This window comes from Antedon mediterranea, chromosome 7, assembly GCF_964355755.1.
Source record: "Antedon mediterranea chromosome 7, ecAntMedi1.1, whole genome shotgun sequence".
NCBI lineage: Eukaryota > Metazoa > Echinodermata > Crinoidea > Comatulida > Antedonidae > Antedon > Antedon mediterranea.
Window position 1 is genome coordinate 1,204,339 of NC_092676.1, and position 19,944 is coordinate 1,224,282.

General features: G+C 32.4%; 1 long non-coding RNA gene across 1 annotated transcript in view; it reads right to left on the minus strand.

The window, feature by feature from the left end:
- LOC140054604 (uncharacterized) overlaps positions 1-19,944 on the minus strand; it is a 62,060-nt gene that overhangs the window by 17,203 nt on the left and 24,913 nt on the right. Inside the window, exon 3 of the long non-coding RNA XR_011846535.1 lies at positions 3,457-3,515. This is a non-coding gene — a long non-coding RNA (uncharacterized lncRNA). The remainder of the gene's footprint in view (positions 1-3,456; positions 3,516-19,944) is intronic.

The following is a 19,944-nucleotide window of genomic DNA, read 5'->3' on the forward strand; positions in this document are numbered from 1 at the left end:
ATTTTGTTCTTATAAGATTTGGAAAATTTTACTGAAAATACGTAAAACTTACACCATAAAAACAAAGGAACAACTTGAAAAATCAATCCATAACTTTAAAACTATTTATGAACATTTGAACTATTGTATATAATTCTTTACGTTCAACCATTCATGAATTATTATACAGATAGTTTATATAAAATGCAGATGAAAACATTTTTCGAACATTTGAACTAATCATAAGAAAGTTTAATTCTGTTTACTACTTAATTAATGTATGTAGGGTACTATGTACTTAATTAATGTATGTAGGGTACTATGTACTTAATTAATGTATGTATGGTACTATGTACCTAATTAATGTATGTAATGTACTATGTACTTAATTAATGTATGTATGGTACTATGTACTTAATTAATGTATGTATGGTACTATGTACTTAATTAATGTATGTAATGTACTATGTACTTAATTAATGTATGTATGGTACTATGTACTTAATTAATGTATGTATGGTACTATGTACTTAATTAATGTATGTAGGGTACTATGTACTTAATTAATGTATGTAATGTACTATGTACTTAATTAATGTATGTATGGTACTATGTACTTAATTAATGTATGTATGGTACTATGTACTTAATTAATGTATGTAGGGTACTATGTACCTAATTAATGTATGTATGGTACTATGTACCTAATTAATGTATGTATGGTACTATGTACTTAATTAATGTATGTATGGTACTATGTACTTAATTAATGTATGTATGGTACTATGTACTTAATTAATGTATGTATGGTACTATGTACTTAATTAATGTATGTATGGTACTATGTACTTAATTAATGTATGTATGGTACTATGTACTTAATTAATGTATGTAGGGTACTATGTACTTAATTAATGTATGTAGGGTACTATGTACCTAATTAATGTATGTATGGTACTATGTACCTAATTAATGTATGTATGGTACTATGTACTTAATTAATGTATGTATGGTACTATGTACTTAATTAATGTATGTATGGTACTATGTACTTAATTAATGTATGTATGGTACTATGTACCTAATTAATGTATGTATGGTACTATGTACTTAATTAATGTATGTATGGCACTATGTACTTAATTAATGTATGTAATGTACTATGTACTTAATTAATGTATGTATGGTACTATGTACTTAATTAATGTATGTATGGTACTATGTACTTAATTAATGTATGTAATGTACTATGTACTTAATTAATGTATGTATGGTACTATGTACTTAATTAATGTATGTATGGTACTATGTACTTAATTAATGTATGTAGGGTACTATGTACCTAATTAATGTATGTATGGTACTATGTACCTAATTAATGTATGTATGGTACTATGTACTTAATTAATGTATGTATGGTACTATGTACTTAATTAATGTATGTATGGTACTATGTACTTAATTAATGTATGTATGGTACTATGTACTTAATTAATGTATGTATGGTACTATGTACTTAATTAATGTATGTATGGTACTATGTACTTAATTAATGTATGTAGGGTACTATGTACTTAATTAATGTATGTAGGGTACTATGTACCTAATTAATGTATGTATGGTACTATGTACCTAATTAATGTATGTATGGTACTATGTACTTAATTAATGTATGTATGGTACTATGTACTTAATTAATGTATGTATGGTACTATGTACTTAATTAATGTATGTATGGTACTATGTACTTAATTAATGTATGTATGGTACTATGTACTTAATTAATGTATGTATGGTACTATGTACTTAATTAATGTATGTATGGTACTATGTACTTAATTAATGTATGTATGGTACTATGTACCTAATTAATGTATGTAGGGTACTATGTACTTAATTAATGTATGTAGGGTACTATGTACCTAATTAATGTATGTATGGTACTATGTACCTAATTAATGTATGTATGGTACTATGTACTTAATTAATGTATGTATGGTACTATGTACCTAATTAATGTATGTATGGTACTATGTACTTAATTAATGTATGTATGGCACTATGTACTTAATTAATGTATGTAATGTACTATGTACTTAATTAATGTATGTAGGGTACTATGTACTTAATTAATGTATGTATGGTACTATGTACTTAATTAATGTATGTATGGTACTATGTACTTACTTAATTAATGTATGTATGGTACTAATGTTTATACTTATTTTAGTAAGTCATTGCCAATGGCCATAGATAGTTACTTTGTATCTTTGTTTCTAATATTTCTATTATAGTATAGGTACCTTAATAGTAAGTCAAACTATGCACACTAATCACGTTATTGTCCCTCATCATCCTCTCCCATGCACTCATCATGTTCGAGTGCTCGATTAACTTTTGTGTAGAGCGTTGTTTTAGCGATTACCTTCGGAATCAAGTGTGTTCAAGTATTGATCATCACAACACTTTATTGCGATATCGAGGCTGGTTATTCCGTTCACTAGTGATAAAACCGCACGTGGCATCCCGGGTTAATTATCTCTAATTAATTCACAGATTAGCTTCGATCGATTTGCTATTGTTTCAATGTTGCCGTTAAATATTACCTCTGTAAGTTGGACTCGCGACAAATAATGTCTAGCTCCTTGGCTTAATCCAACTACAGGTTGATCGTTGATTGCATCGTAGTCAAGTTTCTTTGTTTAGTGATGAAGGGATGGCGGAATCTAATCCTAAAGGTGTTTCGTCCTAGGCCAAGTCTTTAAGAAATCAATACGAACGTTGAGAAAAATCATCGACGAGAACAAAGCGATGTAAGACGGGAATCCTAAGCGATTTATCGATAAGATTGGTTTTGTGATGTTAAGATCGCACAGATGGGAAGTGATTTTAAATGAAATGGTTTTTAAAAAGTCATTAACGAGTTACAGCATCTTATTGATTGGCGATATTTTGTCAATAATTGGTATCATAGTTGTAATGTATGTTTAACCAATGTTTGTTTTCATTCAGAATTGTAATTTACAAATTTGTGAGTCTAATTAGGACAATAAAATTGTATCATTGCAATTTAATCCAAATTAGCATGGTATGCCATACAGGTTTGTTAGGCTAGAGTTCAATCAGATAAACTCCAAATAAACTAATTAATTCCTAAAATCCAAATCAATTAATTCCCCACAATGTAATGTTTACCTCAATTCATATTATCATGGTACTCACAATTCAATTCAATTCCTTCCTCAATTCATATTATCATGGTACTCACAATTCAATTCAATTCCTTCATTAAGTAGGCCTACCTCATTGACATCATCTGATAAACAACAACATTTTCTTCGTCCGCACCATCAATCATCGACATTTTTATTTCCAAAATTAAAACATATATAAATACAATAAAAATGATAATGAAATGGGATACAAAAAAGTGCTTTAAACATGTAACTGTAACAAAATAAAATAAACATACATTACCGTAGTAAAACTTGCAAACATAACCGAAAAGAAATGCATTTGTTCCTGTTGCCATCATACTATTAAATATAAAAAAGTAGATACATTTTTAATTTTTATTATCTTAACTTAAACATTTATAATTCTTAAGAATTCTATATTTATATTTCATCTCCTTCTCTCTTGTTAATTACCCAATGAGGGATGAATAAAGATATGCTGATACTGACAAAGAGAGAAGAAAACTTGAATATGTCCGGGTAAAATAATATCAGTATCAGTAAAGAGAGAAAAAATCCGGGTAATGTCTGTATTACTGTATAGTAAATAGGAGTGGTTAGGACACTTAACTGTCATACAGATAGACCCGGGTTCAATTCCCGACAACTTCCAGTCCACTCAGCTGTAAAATGAGTACCTGGTTGAAAATACTAGGGAGAAAAAAGGCGGCGTGGAAAGGAACTGGCCACCCTACCACATAATGGCGAGGCCTTAGTACAATGAGCTCCTAACAGCTTATTCCCCTACATTCAGAGAACACGGGACTCACCTTTACCTTTACTGGATAGTTATGTTTGTGTTAGGTTAGTCCGAGTTCCTGACGGAGTTTTGACTTAATATTCGTTAAAAGATAGATATTTTGGCATATATAGCGTTTCATACGTATACTACTTGAGCTTTTAAACATTGAAAATCCGCGAAATAACTTACAGACTAGGGGAAAGTCTGTATTAGTTATAATATGTTGCTTTATAATAATTAGGGCCTATACTGTGCGTAATGGTCGTACGGTAAGTACAACCTGCGTCGAATCATATGTATAAACTGTAAAAAAGGTATTCGCAGACAGATGAACGTTTGCGCACGTGCTACTAGAGATAACAAACTAATCAAGTCAAATTATCTCCTCGTTGTAATTAGAAATTAGCACATACGATGCGATAGAGAAGGCCTATCGGAGAAATGTCGTCAGATGTTACATCGTAAGCCGCCAATTTCCTTTTAATGTGTTGTCACCAAAAGCCAACTCAACACTTTAGATTTGAGAACACAACGATGAGAATCAAAAACTGCGTTGAGGATCCGGTGTACTGATTATTAGTGCTTTCTAACTGTACTATAAGTGTTACACAATATATAGCATGTCATCATCTAGATAACTACCCCTGATACAGAACCAAACTTCCCCCAGAGGTCCTTTGATACGCGTTTCTAACAATGCACAATGGACGCTGCGGCTTACTTTGATATGTTTCGACATGGACAATCCTATTTGGTGTATAACCAGCACCAAGAGAATGATTGTACAAACGAGAGATGACTGACGGTTGTGAGGTTTCATAATTGTAGAAAAAGTCATCGTTTATTCGCTATTTCGTCACTTTCGATGGTACCACAGAGATATTATATCTCTATAATGGGACCCACGCGCAAACAGACGAACTGTTGCGAATAATCCTTTTCTCGGTAGCACATTATTCTTTGCGTCTTTTGTAAATAGACAGGACATTTCAACATGATAGATTGTTAATAAAACCACTTACACGCTTCATTTACGTTCACAATGTAAAATCATGTAAACAAAATAATCATTATACTATGATGATGTTTGAGGGCGCTGAGTTGGCCATCACTTTATAATTGGAAGGTACAGTATACATTGTGTTGTGCTGAGTGTTTTTTAAAGCCTGGTTCCCACTAGAGACACAACTCAAGTGAGTTGACCAATGACAAACAACAGTTCGAATAATCAATCGCTTGTGATTGATCAAATCACTAATGCTTGGTTGGTTCCCATTAGAGACGACGAAACACAAGGACGTAACGCAACGTAAGTGAGTTGACCAATCACAACCGATGGATTATTTGATCTGTCGCTTGTCATTGGTCAACTCGCTTATGTTGCGTTTACGTCCTTGCGTTACGTCCTATTGGGAACCAAGCTGTACGTTGCGCTTACGTCCTTGCGTTGTATCCTAGAGAAGGAATCAAGTCGTGAAACCATGTAAAAGAAGTCACAGTGCGACTACTACTTTTTACATCCAGGTTCGCTCACGTTATACACTTAATTGTGTTTTTACTACACGAAAAGTAAGTTGCACGTGATTACCCTTCCCTTTAGGCTTAAGCGTGGTTCCCACTAGAACGTAACGCAAGGACGTAAACGCAACGCAAGTGAATTGACCAATCACAAGCGATGGCTTATTCGCTTGTGATTGCTAACTGTCTATAACTTCGCTTGTCATTGGTTAAAACGCTTGCGTTGCGTTTACGTCCTTGCGTTACGTTCTAGTGGGAACCACGCTTTAATGCTGTATATATTTCTATAAATCCTTTTATCGTGCGATTGAGGACGGGAGATAAGTGAAGGTTTACCGAAGACTGCTGTTCCCACGATGTCATTCATCGTCATAGAATGTTTGTAAAGGACTGATTATCAGTTGACGTTGCAGTATACAATCATTGTATACATTTGCCCCGGTCGCAAAACTCATCTAACCATACAAACAATTATGGTAACGAGCTCATTTTCTCCGCGACTTTTTTAATATTTTAATTCCGTAGGCTAGAATTAACTTTTAACAAACATGATAGAATCGAGCATTTTGTCTATCCTCTCGGTAGAATAGCCCGGCAGCTAACGGCTAATGCTATCAACATAACAACAACATAACCAAAATCTATAAATACTATTAAACATAATAATCAAAATACAATTTTCGTAAAAAACTATTTAAAATATCCCCAATGGCCTGATCAATAAGGTCAGTTACTTGACCTACATGCAAATGAATTTATATTGATATTTTCTTTTCCTAAACTATCGGTATGTAATGTTTAATTTAATAAATGTCTGCAAAAGCAAACTTCTATTTGTGAATCATGTTAAGCTCTGTCTACACTATCAAATATGGCAGTGACATTCTTAAATATGGTATTGCTATGACATCATCATGTTCATATATGGGCATTTTTTGTCACATAAAGTTTGATAGTGTAGACAGAGCTTAAGACAAGAGCTATAATGTGTTGCTGGAAGATGGCTTTTGGTCATAGTGAATTTAAAGCCTGGTTCCCACTAGCGACGCAACGTAACGCAACTACGACGTAATGACGCAAAGTACTGTATTGCGTAATCACAGGTAGAAACCGACGACGTAAGAAACCCGCGATGTTTGCAGCTCTGTTGCGTCGTCGGTTTCCACTTGTGATTAGGCAATACAGCACTTTGCGTCAATACGTCGTTACGTGGCGTCGCTAGTGGGAACCACGCTTACATCATAATCTCGTAAGGACGTAAACGCAACGCAAGGATGTAAGCGCAACACAAGGACGTAACCGCTACAAGTAATTTTACCACTAATGACGGATAATCAATCTTGCCATTGGATAAATTTCTTTATTTTTAAAAGCGTCGGAAGTTGAATACGATCAGTCGTAACATCGGATATATAGAGTTAACCCACGTATGTATGTTCTCATTTGCGTCCGTTAGCCGAACCACTATATATCGTGTCTAACCTACTTTCGATGTGACAGCTAGGCATAAAAATCTCGACCAGACAGTTAATTATATTAAATAGACAATCGTCTTTAATTCCCGTAACATCTTCAACCTGTTTTCAACCATCCATTCTGACACAAAAGTGTTCCAACAATTGTTATGTGTTTGTCGTTTAAAATATAATTGTGGTAAATGTGGTAAATAATTGTGGTAAATAATTGTGGTAATATGTGGTAATAACTGTGGTAATAATTGTGGTAATAATTGTGGTAAATCATAATTGAAATCATAAAATCATAAAAATCATAAATAAAATCATAAATCATAATTGTGGTAAATGTTGTAGGGAACGTGACGTTTTCATCGTGAGGAGGAAAACAGTCACGTGAGGCAAAAAATGACTACTTTCAAATAAAAAAGTAGATGAAAAATAAACAAATAAGAAACTCCACAAAAAACCATGAAAAAATGGTTTACTAAAGATTGATATTTATCATACGCTTTAATATGAAATCGGATCACGTGATCGTCATCATTTAAAATGGTTCTGCTTAGCTTTAAAAGACGTACATATTTTTCTTCCTTTTGGTAAGGGTGTCCCACATTTATTCTCATATGCATAAATATACAGACTAAATAAAATAGTGTTTTACTAACATCTCTTATCTTATTATATTAATTTTCTCTTATAAAAATGTTTATTTTATGCAAACATTCCTAAAAGTTTCAGACTGTAGAAAAGTCGTGCATAGTTTATCGAAAATCATCGGTTCAAATCAAAACCGTAGTAAAAGTGGTAAAGTCTAAATTGTTACTAATAAATGTACGTAGGCGACCAGATTTACATTGCTTTTAAGTTGGAAATAATTTTATCGCGTAAACCGAAAATAAATGGGTGTCATTCGGGACCAAATAGACAAATACAGAAATGGGTAACTAATTTAAGATGGTGGTCAAGAAATATGTCAAAGAAGAAGCACTGTGACAATGATGGACAAGTATCGTGTATTGTTTAGCGTGGCGTATCTTCTCCATCAATTAACAAAGCAAACACGGGCGTATGCTTACGGCTCGGTTTACATCGCTAATGTACGGCGTAGTCGTGTGCCAGCACCTGGTTCCGTATACGCTACAGACAATCGAGTGACTCTACATCGATCTTTGCCGCTGGAGCTAAAAAACACCGAAACGTGAGATGTCGTTTGCCAAACAATATCTTGTCATGCAATCCGAAAGCCGCAAAAATCACAGATTCTATTATTGTTGTATAGAATTTATATATTTTTTTCCATGTAAATGTGTCTTCAAATACCCGATGATTTAACCAAATCCAGTTTTTGAGGATGTAGAAACGAATGATTATCGAAATACTTCTACATTTTATTTAAAATTTTCACGTCGAGAAAATCACAAGTAGTGGGGCTGTAGCTCGGTGGTTAACATACTTGCCTTCCAATCCCAAGGTTCGGGGTTCAATCCTGACCCAAGCGCCTTGAGCACTCTGGAGTGGTATGTGCGCTATAAAAATCTTATTATTATTATTATTATTATTATTATTATTATTATTATTATTGTAACTCACAACTCGTTCAACTCTACTCCTTAAGCCTCAAATGGTATTAAATAGTTTATCTCATTCTGTAATTGACGAGTCTGTGCTCGTTGTTGGATGAGTATGAAATACAGTAAATAAATGAAAATAAACAAATAGGCCTATATGTCTATTTATCATATGTTGCTTTATATGTCATTATTATATTCAATAAAAGAATTAATAAATAAATGATTTAATTAATAAACTGTTTGTTTCTATTTTATTATTGTGGTGTTCTTATAGCTTTGTATCGTTCGTTCTATTCTGGAAAGGAGCGCTTTTAGACGAGTGCAGCAGCAACACTGTAACTAGGCCTTATGTGTTCAGGTATTACATGTTGTAAGTGTTTATTTTGATTACTGTTCAATCGATTTAGGCGATAATTGACTAATCTTGTCTAATGTAGGTCTATCAGCATCCAATTGTGAAGCAAGAACTACTTTTCAACATCTCACATTGACCTTGTTGACCCCTTGCTCTCCTCGATACCATCAGCCTCGTTTCTTATTTAGTGCATTTATTTCTCGTAATGCGACTGCGCGTAGTGGGCGTAATTTCCAATATTTTAAGCGGGCGCGCCCTGACGGACGATCGAGACCACACCCTAGGCCAGGTGTCATATACTTTGGCTGCTGTCGCTGGCCGCAAGAACGCTTTCATAAATTTAACCAAATATTTCTTTTGGCTTATCGCCATTAAAAAAAACATTTACCCAAGATGAAGTGAAATAACTGCGGTATACAACACAACTATTTGAAACCAAATTTTCGTTTATAGTGAAGGACAAACTTACATTGAACTTACCCAACGAAAATTTGGTTTCAAATAATATTGTTGGAAGGAGATGAATTTTTTTCAATTTTAACACAACTATTATTAATGTTGACGCTACTCGTATTATGTGATGTACTATCCTTCTTACGCAAAGTTCATGAGTAGGATAGCCACGCTATGTTTATGTCCGACGTGGCGTACCATAGTACGGTATCTCGCACGACATTCTCAAACTGAAGTTTTAATTATGTGATTAATTTGTACTGCCTAACTGTCTAATATCATGTGAAAAAAGGTGAAAATAATAATGTTAGTAATAATCCATTAAGTATTGTTTACAACAGATCATTGCTGTTTGGCGAACTTAGCTATAATCCCTTATACATTATATATTATACATAATAAATTAAAAATTATCCGCGCTATTCAATAAGAGCCGTCAAATTCAGCCAAAAAAAACCAATAAGCTTGGTTTCCATTAGGGCGCAACGCAAGGACGTATACGCAACGCAATCGTGTTGACCAATGACAAGCGACAGTTCAAATAATCCATCGCTTGTGATTGGTCAACTCACTTACGTTACGTTACGTCCTTGCGTTGAGTCTCTAGTGGGAACAAAGCATTAGTACATATAGCGATACTGTGTCTATAAGCCAAACAACCATTTCAAATTATTCAACTTTGAAATAAAGTTCCATAAAATAAATTTTGTTTGCACACAGAAAACGTAACAAATATGCCCGCATTTTTCAAAAATAATAACTATATACTTATATATATAGAAAAGATAATGTTATTTTAACAGTCTGTAGTAATACTAATTGCTTTACGTAGGCCTTTCTACTGAAACTAATTAACTAACGACATTGTAAGTTAGCGGTATTTCATTAAGTACCGGTAGTAATTAAAATATATATGTGCTGGAGATCTCTATCCCTACGTTTTACAATTGTATTTTATATTAGTGTGACATATGCTGTATAAGTTTTAATATAAATGTGTAGCTCTTTTTTATTTCAAGTGATTTTAAATGTAACCCTTGATTATGTTTTTAGACAATTTTAATAACCTATATGAAATCTGTAATTATTGGTATTTATTTTTTAATATATATATAATTTTCTATATTTGCAATATTTATATTGTATACATGTCAATGTTATCTGCATGTATTTATATTTATCCAATGTATATATTTTTCTATATTTGCAATATTTTATATCGTAAATACAAATTGTAAGTAGTAGTTGTACCATGGTGACATCAGGTATGAAGCGTCTCACATACGCACAGAGCCAAAATCGCATCTTGGACTTGCACAGTGTATGGACTCTAACCTTACGGTTTTCATTAAATATGTCATTGCATGCTATCATTCTAAATATCTAACTTTCAAACTTCTGCATTCCTCTTTTTTCATTTCATCCTTTTTATCTTGGTGAAAAGGGAGGATACTACATTTTCCTCCCCTGAGTTTATAGCCTCTCTACTCGAACACAAATAAGATCACAAATAAGATAGTTTAACAAGAAAATTTTAATCATGTATTTTACCGCCATTTTTCATTTTTACAATTTAATTAACATCGTATTTAAAATTTTAATGAAAACAAATATGGTTAATACAGAATTCAAGCATCTTATTATGTAAATATACCTGTATTTTAACTACTTTAAACACTTACTTTTAATTGTCACAAATGTACTTATACGTATATAATATATTCACCAATGAGAATTTAAATAAACGTGAGATGAAATCACACAAGACAAAAAAAAAAGTACCGGTAGTAAAGTAACAATGCCTGGATTATAAAAACGTTTATTTTTAAACTTTTATTTTTTTAAACCTAGGATTTTAAGTGATAAAGTAACGTTTGTGAAATTGTTAGATTAAGAGAAATTTAATTTGCTATATGTTTGTGTTTTTATGTTTAAGTAATTGTGGTTTTCCTTGTTTATTCTGTTATATTTGTTTAGGACCACAATGAAAATAAGTTTGCCGTCTCGGTACTTTTTTGTGTCTTTATCCTATTGATTTTATATCAGAATAAAGAAATAAAATAAATAGGCTACAATACAAAAGGTTCACTTTAACTAGTATTTTATGCTTTCCGTATGGTGGACATTTTTTGTTAAAACATGTGATTAAGCTAAATTGATTACAAAATTACGTGTTGGTGCACAGTAAGGCCAAATAAATGCTACTTTCACGTCCGAAATTTGAAATTATTTTCCTACCGATTTTACTACCAAAATAAATTTTTAAATAGCAAAAAGTACACAAAATAATCCGATTCCAAAATGTGATAACGTGGAACTTTATTTGTTGTCGGCCCCTTTTTTTTATTTGTTAATCTTAAGTTAATCTTTGAATCTTGGATCTCATGTGCGATCCCAGTATTTGCTTTTCCTAACGCTCCTACTTCTTCTTGTGTATTAGGCCTATATTTTTCTTTTTGTGAACTTGCTATTGTTTTTAGCTTTCACACCAGTCCCACCATATTTCGCTTATTTTCCCAGTTTTCTGAACTTTCTGCATTCTTACTTCTGAGGAAAATCAAAGTATATTGATACAAAGGTCGAGAAACTCAACAGTTATTTTCATAATTAATATAGGCCTACGTGGTGTGTACCGACATCAACATTATTGTTATTGAAATTGATTTAGTGAATGAATGATTATTTGTCACATTCCATGATGTTGCACATATTACGTCATGTAAAGGTTAAGGATCTACAGTGACGACATGATAAGCGTATCGACCAAGTTCAAACTTAAGATACCATTAAGTATACTCTACCGGTATGTACTTGTACCTACCACTAACTTTACAATTCACTTTGGTAGTGACGTATTAGCCTATTGATTTTATCTATTATAGTCTTTGTAACAACTTAAGTACTCGCGTGCCAGAAATTAACAATTAATTATGCCTTTTGAATTGAACAACAGATAAAAATCACCGTTTTACTCACTGGTATCTCCTTTGATACCGCATGATGTTCCAAACTCGTAAATGCTCGTATATCAGCTTATACTAATAAAGCAATATTTTGATTAATAATATGCTGTGTTATTAGTTTAGCTTTTTGCTGGTTCTAAGCTTCGGTTAATACCTACATGAGTATCTTTCAATAAAGATATCAATTGAAATTAATTCTTCAAAAGGTTAACAAAACTAACATTTCAGATTTTATCGGTCTGTTATTAGAAATCATGAACCGGGAACCTTTAGTAACCTCGGTGCAAGAATGCTTTTCTTTTGTTATAAATGATTTTGTTAATAAAAGAATAAGGAAAGACCATTTTTGTACGTGCGATTCATGAAAGTCTATAGCTAGGCCTAAGATTAGACTCATAGGCCTTATGGTCGAATTAATAGAGAACTAACGGATAAGGGAAGAACTTTTCTGTACGCAAGATTTATAAAAGTATAGCTTAAAATAGCCGAGACCAAAACAAAAAAAGCCAAAAAAGGTCTCTGTTTCTCTATATATTTATTCATTTATTTTAGGTTCGAATACGTACGTCCATAGTTACGAAATCAATTGCATTACACTAGAGAACACGTTTAAATATAAATATATAAATATACACACACACACAAAAGACACCGGTATCAGATTATCTCAGGATACAAATCACTCTACTTTAAAAAAAAAATGTTTGTACCAATTGTCCCTGTCAATTGTTTGTTTTGAGAATTTGGCACGTGGACTTCTAATGTTTTGCTTATTGCTGAGTAGACTTGCCCCAAATCTGTATTCACTGTCTGTCTTATTTATTTTTTTTTTATTTCGATTTTTGTCTGAAAATATCCAAACTCAAGTAGTATACGTATGAAACGCCATATGTGCAAAAATATTTATTTTCTACTAATATTAAGTCAAAACTCCGTCTTCTGAACTTCCAAATACATATTGGTAATTGATCAGCTTCTAAAACGATGTGGTACTCCACTACGTTAGTATTGTAATATAATAATCTATTAATTCTATCTCTTAATGATGATCTCAGATAGAGTTACACCAATATCTTAAAGCGGTTCATTAGAGATGAATTATACGTCATCGCGTACTAGTTTATCACCACGCGCACATGCCTTATAATAGATTGTGCACGGAATGACACTGTGCGTGTAATCTCAACCAATCACATTGGTGTAAAATAAAAATAAATAAATAAAAACCAATCACATTGGTGTGAAAGGAAAATTTAGTGATGAATTATAGGCCTACGTCATCGCGTACTATTTTACCACCACGCGCACATTATACCTTATAATAGACGGAATGACACTGTGCGTGTAATCTCAACCAATCAGATCACATTCGTGTAAGAAGGGGATTTTAACAAGTTGTAGACGGATTAAAGTTACAATTATTTAGTAAATCTCGTACCTAGCTATTTAAGGCGTATAGGCGTTGAACTGTTAAGATCCATGTTGTCTAGGGAATGGATGGAAATTAATTTATAAATGTGAAGCCTAATTGCTTTGGGGTGTTTCTGTAGTGATCCTATCGGTCAGCAAACCAATGACCCTTGTACAGTGCATTATACGTCATTTAGCTAATGACCAGTGGATTGACCACATAAACGTTAATGAAGAGCTCATCATTATTAGCTTCATCATCATATTTCAAAATATTATATATTCATTTATGCATGTGTTATTGTTAATATTGCCGACGATATTAAATCGTTATTATACATAGCCTTGTTATAATTATCATCATTAATATTATCGTAAGTATACTTTTGTACGTGTAATTGACGATTCTGTTTACTTACGCTATTCATACTTAATCGACGCTGTTAAGCATCTTAATACACGGCCGCCGGTCGCTATTTTGCCTTCAGTCTGTGGCCACGGATAATTTTGTACATACAACATGGGGTAATAATCCATGTACTGTACCTAATTTAACTGATCTGTAGACCAAAATTATTTCTCATATGGTTAAACCATGGATCATAAATGACTGTAACTTAATTGGATTAATGGTTAAACAGACCTGTTATTTTCAACTATAGTAATAAAACCCATGCTGAACCCTCAATAGGGTTGGCGTTAAAACATTGCAATTCGTTCTAGGGGGGGGGGGGGTCTCTTTGAGAAGGAGTGTCCCTTGAATAGAGGTGTCTTCTTAATAGTGGTGTCTCGAGGAGAAGTTCTTCACTGGAGTTTTTTATAATGTACTTAACACAAAGGCCTTGATTGAATACGACGACTTTCTGGTGAGTCGCGGATGATGGTGACGACTCCCTGGTGACGACGCGGAGGATGCTATTGACGACGACTCCCTAGTGACGACGCGGAGGATGGTATTGACGACGACTCTCTGGCGACGAAGCGGAGGATGGTATTGACTACTTCTTTGTGACGACGCGGCAAATGGTATTGATGACGACTCCCTGGTGACGACGCGGAGGATTATATTGACGAAGACTCCCTGGCGACGACGCGGAGGATGCTATTGACCACCCCTTGGCGACAACGCGGAGGATGGTATTGACGACGACGAAAAGATTGGAGATAGTGATTAAGATGTTGATGGTAACATAATTATTAATAAACAAATAAATAAACAATAAAGAGTAATTTAAATAACAACAACAAACGTTTAAGCCTAATAACAACTTTTAAAGATGATGATGTTTAACAGAAAATAAATTTAATAATTGGCCTATAAAAAGTAAACTTAACACAATAGAAATAGTTATGAAGCCGAGAGAGTGGTTTGTCAATATATCTGAATTCTAGCAAACCTTAAATAATAATTTATTAAAATGATATTGCTGGTCACTTGACCATGACGAGAATAGGTGTTAAGTAGCGTTAAGATCACGGACTTTAGTCACCAAGCTAAATCAATACATAATGATGATCACTAAAGGTCATCATTGAAATAAAAATAATATATTACTAACAAATGTCAACTAATATTTTAGAATACTCCCCTCCTTTGGCACACCATCCCATTAAAGGGACAATTTACCCTGAAAGGAATCAGCAGAGGCAACCACTATTCAGGAGGACTTTATTACGGGGTCACGTTGTTGGTATCGGAGAGGTTACGGTACTTTAACTAAATAGATATTCCCCTGGTTCTTTTCACAAGAAAGTGTCTCCTAAAATAGTAGTGTCCCCTCAATATGGGTGTCCCATAAGGTGTGTGTGTGGCGGGGAGGGGCGGGAGTTATTATTCAAAACTATAAGATATACACTGGTATATTAATACAACTTTGTTGTTGCTAAAATAACTGACAATAAAAACGTATTTATATCTTACTGCAGAACGCGTATCGGTTTCATTTGCAAGAAATAATTAAGGCAAGTCGCCGATAAGACTGGATAAATCAAAAAGGAAACAAAACACATCCCATTAGTCCAGTGTATCGTGACTTGATAGAATAGATCAGAGAATACTATACTCCTGGAAATAATACACGGATCACACCTTTGTGTGTACACACCATTCTTGTCATGCCCTATACGTGTCACCATACAACCAATGGGGAATTACAAGATACAGCTTATTACAGTATTGTAGATAGAGATTGGTTTTCACACTGTATCGCTGGGTTTACCCCGTCGCTAACATAGGCCTCTACACGTGGGTCTTGACAACCCAGCTGCTATCAAACATTATTATATAAATTATTTCATATGTATAATCATTATAAAAAAAATATTCTATGAAACATGATATTGTTAGATAGTTGTCTTATTATCTTCCGATACGGTTGACTGATTTGAACTTGAGTTGTTTTTACGCTTGTGTACTTTGTTGTGGTCTTTGTTTACTTTCTTTTATTTATTGTTCTCTTCTTTGTTTACATTAAAATTGTTGTTTTTGTTTAAAATCAATCGAATCTAATTGTATACCTAATTTTTGCAATTCACACTTTGTTTTGCTTTTAATTCTATGGGTTCATCTTCTCTAAAGAGGACTGTCACTGTTTCAAAAGTGCATAGCTTCTAAATAAATTATTATATTTCCGATGTTTGGTTTTTATTAATTATTATTTGCACTGTAAAAGTGTAAATAGAAAGAGTTTGGAAAAAGTAGATAAATTTTTAAATGTTGAATTTAACTTGATATACTTTTGTAAACCACTGTATTGTCACACACTTGCGGTTGGTTTTGGTGGTAGTTGTTTTAGTATTGAACACTCTCGCACAACACATTAATTTTTAAGATTTATTTCGAAATTATGAAAATATGAACTCATAGAGTGAATTGATTTGTTCATTTTCCACCCGCTTATTTGGTATGAGGGCATCGGCTCTTTTTTAAAGATTACCTAAAATAACAGTCACCGTTAATGGCAGGTGTATAGCCCCATGTACGTGACGTAAGAGAGCAACCAGATTCCTCAGACTAAATGAACGGGTCCAAATGAACAATGCGAGAGACTTCCGTCGTTTCTTAATAATATCGAAGTCGTTCGTTAGACCCAAGTTTAAACATGTTAAAAATGTTTTACTTTTTTGTAAATAATAATATTATTATTAATATTCAGGCAAAAGATACATTTTACAAAATATTATACAAATCAACAAATTAAACTAACACGGCGGAAGAAGAAATATAAAATTATAGTTTCATCCTACTAGCTGCCAGGAAAGCACAAAATCAGCCTAAGCCACTGTCACCAATTAGGTGTGTACCTCCTAAATAACTATAATTAATACTTAGATTAATGTAGGCGTGTTCGGATTGTAACGAATTATTTTCACCAACATACAACATATAAATTTATACTCAATATAAACAGGAAAATATGGAGAAACGTCGAAACATTAATCACGACTGTAAATTGTAAAATAAAGGGATGGATGAGCTTAATTTTTTATATCATCTTTTGCATTAAGTTTGCAATCCCCAGCCCCATTGGATCATCTCCTGGTTGTTAAATAGACATGTTCAGATGGTTGTGTTGGACAACAGCAACACATCAAGTTCATCGTATGTTGTTAGCCGACAAGATCGTGTTCAAGAGCCTACCTCTCAACACGATCCTAAGAATACCATACTTGTGTCATCCCAACAATTGTTATTAACAAATCTGTGTAAACTAATTGGAATTATGAAGAAACGGAAATTGTAGCAGGAGAAGTCCCGCGTTCACAAGTGCGATACATGTTGTTTGCTGAAATATTGTATTTACGGAATTATTTTTAGACTTAATTAGCTTTGTTACCGTACGTATCGCTTGTAATCCCATGGGATTAACACGCCTCTCTATCTCTCTCTCCTCCGGGAGAAGGTGGACTTGTTAGGGGTAAACTTGATATTATTATTTCATTATGTTTTCTATTATTTTAAACGCATGGATCGGAATTGCTCTTCGATCAGGTCTGGTTCAAAAAGTTACCAGAATGTTTGAAAACAAAATCGGTGTTTTATTATAAATTTGTTTTTATTTGTTTTTTGTTGTTGTTTTTTGTTTTTGTATTTTTTGGAGGTGGATTATTTCATTTACGGTACGGTAAACTTCAAAATAAAATTCCTAAAGTCTTACTGCAAATTTCTAAATGTATTTACTTGTTATCACATTTATTGTTTTAATTGACAGGCCTGCATGTTAGGGTATATCACAAAGGGGTTCTCGCTAACCCTATTATAATTTTATTTATTTATGTAAAATTTATTAATTTATACAAAAATACTTCCACCTCCACCACCATTAAGTGTTAAAATACTGTATACCAGTAATGCTTATAAAATTGAATATAGAAAACATATTTATAAGTGTACCATTTAGTGAATTTGTAATTTATTTAAATTCAGTGCATGCGCAAACAGAAATAAAAGGAGTCGTATATTATGTATTCAATTTATGATAATTTATTATTACAAAATACATAAAGATGGTAGTTAGAGGAGTTAGGAAGGAGGCACGCGATCATGTATCAATTAAACAATAGGTATATAATTAGGATATGCTAATAGAATGATAAGGAAGGGGGAACCTGTAGTGGCATGCGACAACTATCTTAATAATGTGTTAATTGCTTCGTAGTACAATGAGGATACACAAATAATTAAGAACACAAAGCATAGTGAAGATGTTAAAGGATGTTAGTTTAGGATGGAGCCACGCGAATGGACAAACTGGCATTGTATTGTAAAGAGAATTGTTCGTTAATGTTAAACAAATAAAAGATGGTTGAGTGGTTACACAATAACTATTAAGTCAAACAAACGATAAAGAATATACACAGTAAGACTTCATTGGTCACCCTTATGGATAACATGTTGATGTATTGTTAAACACCATTTTATCCTCACATTAACTTCAACTAGGGTATTAATATTACTTTATTTTTAATATTTATAATTTCATCTTTTTTTTTTTGTGTAACTTTATTTTGAATGCAATCCTTTTAGTCAAACCCCTGGACGATTCTCCATAGGTAAATGTTGTAGTTTGCACAGAATTACCAGTAGTCACATTGTCAAATATAGTATGACCTAAACTTTAACATAACTGCCATGAAATAACAATTCATATATCATTACAAAAGGTGAAGAAAGTTTCAAATAAGATGTTTTACGTAGGCCTGTAAATAATACGATTTGAATGCACGTCCAGTTTTTTGTAAGAAACTTAATTCGTACTGTATCTTTTTGGGCGTACTTATTGTATCTTTTTGTACGTACTTAATTGTATCTCTTTAGTACGTAGGCCTACTTAAATCTTATCTTGTGTACGTATTTATATTGTATCTTTTTGTACTTACTTAAATTGTATCTTTTTGTACTTACTTAAATTGTATCTTTTTGTACTTACTTAAATTGTATCTTTTTGTACTTACTTAAATTGTACCTTTTTGTACTTACTTAAATTGTATCTTTTTGTACTTACTTATATCTTATCTTGTGTACTTACTTAAATCTTATCTTGTGTACTTACTTAAATTGTATCTTATTGTACTTACTTAAATTGTATCTTTTTGTACTTACTTATATCTTATCTTGTGTACTTACTTAAATTGTATCTTTTTGTACTTACTTAAATTGTACTTTTGTGTACTTACTTAAATTGTATCTTTTTGTACTTACTTAAATTGTATCTTTTTGTACTTACTTAAATTGTATCTTTTTGTACTTACTTAAATTGTACTTTTTTGTACTTACTTAAATTGTATCTTTTTGTACTTACTTAAATTGTATCTTTTTGTACTTACTTAAATTATATCTTTTTGTACTTACTTAAATTGTATCTTTTTGTACTTACTTAAATTGTATCTTTTTGTACTTACTTAAATTGTATCTTTTTGTACTTACTTAAATTGTACTTTTTTGTACTTACTTAAATTGTATCTTTTTGTACTTACTTATATCTTATCTTGTGTACTTACTTAAATTGTATCTTTTTGTACTTACTTAAATTGTACTTTTTTGTACTTACTTAAATTGTACTTTTTTGTACTTACTTAAATTGTACTTTTTTGTACTTACTTAAATTGTACTTTTTTGTACTTACTTAAATTGTACTTTTTTGTACTTACTTAAATTGTATCTTTTTGTACTTACTTAAATTGTATCTTTTTGTACTTCCTTAAATTGTATCTTTTTGTACTTACTTAAATTGTATCTTTTTGTACTTCCTTAAATTGTA